Raw genomic sequence first — 6922 nt, forward strand, 5'->3', positions numbered from 1 at the left:
CATATTTTTTATATTATATTTTAACTATTTTTCAGATATAAGTTTAAATATGACGTGAATACAATCTAAAAAATTGATTAAAAAATCTAAACACGATCTCAAATATATAACATGAAGAAAACTGAGAGAGGAAAAGATTCTTTTTCACTATTATTTTAAGAACCAATTGTTTACAATTTATAGGAAAAACAGTCCCAAAAAAAAGGAAATAACTCCTAAAAAATCTGAAATAATACCTAAATATCAAGAACTAAGATTTAGCTAATATTTAGTCTATGTAACTTCTAGAAATCATGGATTAGATTATATGAATAATTTACACAATTCTATTAATTTATGGAATTCCAACACTCCTCAAATTGTTGTGTAGATATTGATCAAACCCAGCTTCCCATTAAGTTCTTCAAATAGAGTTTTGTTGAGACTTTTAGTTAACAAGTCTGCAACTTGTTGCTTAGTTGATAAGTAAGTTATGCACACCTCCCTTGAGTTGACTTTGTCCTTGATGAAGTGTCGATCTATCTCCATGTGTTTGGCACGATCGTGGTGGACAAGATTATGGGCTATATTGTCTGCTGTCTGTTTTTCACAATACATCTTCATCGGTCGTTTATACGGTACTTGCAGTTCCTCCATTAGTCGTTGTATCCCAATTCCCTTGCATATCCCATGGTACAATGCTTGAAACTCTGCCTCGGCACTACTACGAGCTACAACTGAATGATTTTCACCTCTCCACGTCACAAGGTTACCCCATACATAGCTACAGTATCCACTCGTAGAGTGTCAGTCACTTACTGAACCAACCCAATCTACGCCAGTATAAATCTCCACACATTTTCTTTCTGTTTCTGAGTTCCTTTTAAATATCGTATTCCTTTGTAGGCAACCTCTAAGTGTTTCTCTCTTGGTGCATTGGCTTAATACGAAAGCAATATCAGGTTGTGTGTAAGATAGATATATGAGTTTCCTTACTAGTAGTTGATATCTCCCCTTGTCCATTTCTTTTGCATCCTTATCGGTGCCTAGTTTCTTATTGAACTCCATTGGGGTCTCGACAAGTTTACAACCCAACATACTAGTTTTGGACAATAAATCAAGGATATATTTATGGTTGGGAAATTGATAAACCTATCCGAGTCCCTACTACTTTTATTCCAAGGAAGTATTTGAGGTTTCCCAAGTCTTTAAACTCAAATTATGTGCTAAGAAACTTCTTCAGTTGAATGATTTCACTTGGATTATTCCATATAAGTATGATGTCGTCAACGTAAACGATAAGTATTGCACATTTATCGGTTCCAGAGTGCTTGAAAAACATAGTATGATCAGCTTGCCTTTGGGTGTATCCACGACTGTCATGGCTTTGGCAAATTGACTGAATCATGTCCTTGGGGACTGCTTTAACCAATATAAGGACTTCCTTCACCAAAACATATCACGAGAATGCTTTCTTCTGAGTCGTCTACTCCACAATCGTTTGTTGTACCACTTTTTTGTAATGAACCCGAGGTTTATCAAAGCAACCAAAATGTTTGTAACACCCCAAAATATGGGTTAGAAGTTTTGGGTTTATTCGAATGAGCCTTAGAATAATTTCCTTATAGTTTATGAATCTTTGGACCTAAAAGGATTTGATTTGGGCTTGAGATGAGCCCAACAAACCTTAAAAAGGGAGTTTTAATCTTAACCCAAATGTAGAAGGACTAGAGGAGTAATTATTTCATTTTTCAAACAAAAGGATGAAACCTTTTAATGGTTGATGATTTCACGTCTGGCAACCTTCACCTCTTTGTCACAAAAGTTTGTCTCATTCTCCTTACTCTCTTTTTCTTCTTCCCTCCAAAGCTAAGACAAAGGTAGAAGCTTTTATTGTTGCAAGTCTCTATAAAAAATTATAAGGTAAGACTCATGAACTACAACTCCTAAGCTTTCTTTCAAGCCCTCTTTTGCAAGATTTAGCTTAGATACCCAAAAATATGTTTTAGTGAGGGTTCATGAAATCCTAATTTATAGTTCGTTTTATGGGATTTGAGTTGTAAGAAAACTTTTCTAGCCTATTCCTAAGACTTAAAATGAGCTAGCAACTCATTAAACTTGTCTTGATTAGTGCAAGAGTAAGATGAGAGCTTAAAGGCTAGAGGCAAGGAGAAACTAGTCATTGGGTGATTTGATGACGTTTTTTTCCACCTATCTTCAAAGTAACACGATTCTAACTTGTCCATACCACATGTAGGTCATTATGTGTGCATATTTGGTATGTTTAGGTCATGAAAGCATGCTAGAGTAAATTTATGGTGAAATTCGTATTTATTGTTCGCAAGTATGAAAGTTGATATCTTTTGACCTCTAAGACCTCAAATAAGATTTTAATAAGCTTCGTTAGTCTTAGGGGGTGAATGAGTGAGATTTTTATGCAATTTCATAGGGTCGTCAGTATCGGTACTGGAAGAATGATACCAATTTTGTTCTTCGTGAAAGGTAAAAATAAAGTTATTTTGTGAGGGAAATATCGATACTCTATACAGGGGTATTAATACTATAGGGTTCAATATCGATACTCAGAGGGAAAGTATCGATACTGAGGCATTTTTAAAAACATCAAAGTCATTTTTGGTGTTGCAACTCATGGGGTATTGATACCCATATAAGAGTATTGATACTCCCTATAGGTGTATCGATACCAAGGTATTTTACAAAACATCGAAGTTGATTTTGGTATCGATACTCAGGTGAGTATCGATACCCAAGGGTCAATATCGATGTTGTTGGACCATCGCTGATTTTTGGGCAATTTGGTTGACATGGTTTGGGGCGTTCGGGCTTGAGTGTTTTAAGTTCGACAAGTATTCAATACAACTGAAACCAATCAATATTACTAAATTCTCACCTAGAAATCAATCAAGTTATGATGACATAAGATTTACCTTTGTATGATGCTCGGGAAACTGTAGGACCCCCGAGTTACTTTAGCTTTATGGCGATTTTCCTTTGTTTGTGAATATCCAGATATTGTCTATTGGTACGCATTTGATGCACGTAAATTTCGGGTCGTACTGGTACAAATTCTGATGCACATAAATTCCATAATTGTATCTTATGCTCGACTAGGTTCTAAATGTGAGCTTCCGATGCATGTAAATTTCGGACCCCATCATGACCTCTCGAGTATCCGAGGTAGACTAAGGGCTATAAGTTTCGATGCACGTAAATTTTGGTTCTTACCCCGAAGTTATCACATTCTAGATATGCTAGTGTGTTGTCTGAGATGCGCGTAAATTCCTCCGACCACACCACTTGGCCTACCTCATGTTTGCTATGTACTTTTGCATGTTTATGACTCTGTAGACATGCATGTTCATGAAATGAATGCATTTAGTATTGCTTAGTTATTTTCGTGGCAATAAGCTTGTGAGCTTAGTGTATGGAATATGTTTCTGTGCGCAAGTTAGTAGAGGATAGTTAAGGAGCTTATCGCATCAGTACATTCCAGATCAGACGTTTGCAAAGTTTGAATTGAGTCTATTTTAGAGGGCACTTATTTTATATGGACCTTTTGTACGATCGAGTCATAACTCTATTTTGATTTATACTTTATGGTATTTTGATTTATACTCTATGGATGCATTTGTACGTATTGGGAGACTCCCACGTTTTGTAAACTTGATTTCGATTCCACTTATATTATGATGAATTATTTTGACGTTTATAAATGTTTTAAAAGAAATTTTTGGATTGACCATCTTTGTGGTTTCATGTGAGATCGTGATCCATGAACCTTCGTGTCAGACTGGATTAGGGTGTTACAATGTCTGTCGATCGACCAGCTTAAAACATTGATGATAGAGCAAAACATAAATATAATACAATTCTATGAACATTCTAATCTTCTTGAAAAATATATATATGATATGAACCAAGGATTGGTCCTAGTGGTAATGGGTGGTTTGTTGTTTACGTGATTTGGGTTGAAATAGTATTATTTGTAATGTGCGCGAGAGTTTTATTAATGTTAAAAATAGAATTGATAATATTGTTGAATCCATTGATGAACAAAAAAAGGTAAACTACTTGTTTGGTATCTTATTTATTCCTATGTTTCTATTTTAGTCACTGGTAGTTAGGCTTAATAATTGATTTAATGAAAATGGTGATATGATATGATATAATAACAGTTGTATTCATAAAATTTATATATTCTATTAGTTTGGTCTTAATTTAAAATAATTTAGTAAACTGAACTCATCAAGAGACCTCAATGGTCAAGAGGAGTGTTATTCTCCCTAGAGGTTCTGAGTTCGAATAGTTACGTCTGTAGGGTGTGTACGTTGTTAATGGTTAAAAACGATTCTAAATAAATAATAACTTGTAATCACTCTAGACTATTAAAAAGATAATTTAATAAATTTTACCATCTAATATGAAAAAAAAGTATTCCAGTAACCCCCAACCATTGAGCTAATCTCAATTTGTGTTAATTTTTGACGAAACATGTTATTTATGTTCCTCCATGAAAGCACTTCCAAGATGTGCTTCGAGAGTTAGACGCTTCCCTAAACATGAAGCATTTTCTGCACTTCCAAAAAACACTTTTTTTTAATATTTCGGGCTCTTTCTGAACTCTTGTTTTCATGTATCGTTAGACAAAATATTAATCTGAGAAATAAAATAATAATAAAACAAGTAAATATTATTATTGAATCGATCGAAACAAAATAAATTAAGAAATAAAGTAAAGAAATAGAATTGTTTATTTGTATTTTGACATGAAATCGAGGATGAGCGGAGTCAGATAATTAGAATATGAAGTTTTGTTGAGGCCTGCATGAAAAATTGCCTTAAGAAAGATTCATATTCTCCTCGGTACTTTGAGTAACGTTAGACGTCGGTCTCCCAGTACACAACAACAAACGATCACAACAATAAGCATAACCTTAATGATTAGTCGAACACAATCTTACCGTTCTCTATCACCAGACAAACGAATTTGGAAGGAAATTCTATGTGTTTTCCTATTCCAACGATTTGGAATTGTCTAAAATTGTGCCTTAACTAACCTATTTATAGTGGAGGAAAAATGAATCAAAAGGTTAAGACTTTTTGACGAAGAGTTAAAACCTTTCATGAAAAGAATTGTTGAAAAACTAATAAGTATAATTGAATAGATGCAATTTTAAACTAAAAGATAAGTGTATTCATCAAGTGACGTAACTTGTTACGAATAGCATCAATTTTATTTAATTATTATTATTTTTTCAACAATCCCACATGAATAAAATTGATGATTTCAAACTATGGCTCGATGTAATGATAGATTCTACGTTCAATATTTACATAAGATAGGTAGATGCCCCCTTTGAGCCTTCCCATGTTAAAATATGTTTATCTTACTGGCTATCCAATAAACGTGATATCCTTGAATTGACATATTATTTGTGTAAACGATGACATACCTTACACAATTATCTACCTGATAAAAATTTGGTTCTCATGATTATGTCTATTGACACTTGTTTTCATCCGAATTTTATCTATATATATTAATATTATTTATTTTATTATTATCATTAATATTATTATTATGTTAATATTAATATTAATTATTATTTTTTTGCAGGCCAACCGACCCAATTACATAGCAAGCTCTAACCCAATGGCCCAATTACAAATCCTAAGCCTATTATATTACAATTTTTTGGCTAACTCTAATTTTAGGGTTTTCACCCTAACTACTGTCGCCGCCAAGGAGAAGAAGAGTCGCGTCGCCATATTACGTCGCCGTCACCACCGGAGCTCCACACCGTCACCGTCATCAAGCCTGATTCAATTTGCTCATGTTCCATAAAAATCCACCAAAATAAAAATCATATCAAATACCAAATATCCCGGAAAATCCGGGATTTCAACAGTAAACCCATCGCCCACCATCATCACCTCTATGCCATAGCTTCACCATCATCGTCCCAATAGTAAACATACAGAAGCATTGTTTTAAAATTACATGCGACCATTCAGAAAGGGAGAAAGAGAAACGAACGGGGAGGGTCGAACAAAAACAGAACAGAAACTGAGAGAAAAAGAAGAAAATGTTTACCTTTCATAGTTGTGGTCTCACCGGAATCGAAGCTCCGATTGTCAGTTCGTGAATCCAAACTGAGGGGAGCAACATATCTTGAAACCAAGTCGATCTGACGGTCCGATAACATAGATCGGAGAGTGAAAATCGAAAGGTTTCGATGTTGTTTCGTCCACACCGAGTATTTTTCGGACAAACCAAGGTCAGATCCAAGTTTCCAGTGTTGAGACGAACCTCTCTGTGAAGTTTGACGTCGAACGACCACCAGAGGGTGGCGGTGGACAACTGTGGTACTTTCCAGGCGAGGTGATGGAGCACTCTTTCCCATTTCTTAATGTTTGTCATATTACTCATGTAATCATTTTAATTTTGGATGGAACTTGATTTGGCCCCTGTTCTTCAATTATGATATTTTGGTCCCAGTGCGAATTTCACTTTAACTCCTAGGATTGTTTCTGCATTCATTGTATTCCCATTTATGTTATAAATATTTATCATTATTAAATGCGTGATATGTCATGGTTATCAAGTTTTATATGTATATATATACCGTATATATATTATATATTATATATTATATATTATATTTGTGATATGTTTTAACTATTATATTTATATATATATTTTATGTATGTATGTCTATGTGTATGTATATTTATGTACATATATTTTACACATTACATTTCTGTACATATATTTTAAATTTTATTAATTATTTTTTATATTTAATAATACTTTAAATATCTTACTTGTGTAATTTCAAGAACGTTTATCGTACAATAGATGTGAAAAGCACAATTTGATAGAAGTAGTGCGATTTGATGACATTTAAACGAAAAACAAACT

This window comes from Hibiscus syriacus, unplaced genomic scaffold (assembly GCF_006381635.1).
Source record: "Hibiscus syriacus cultivar Baekdansim isolate YM2019G1 unplaced genomic scaffold, ASM638163v2 tig00111095_pilon, whole genome shotgun sequence".
NCBI classification, from domain to species: domain Eukaryota; kingdom Viridiplantae; phylum Streptophyta; class Magnoliopsida; order Malvales; family Malvaceae; genus Hibiscus; species Hibiscus syriacus.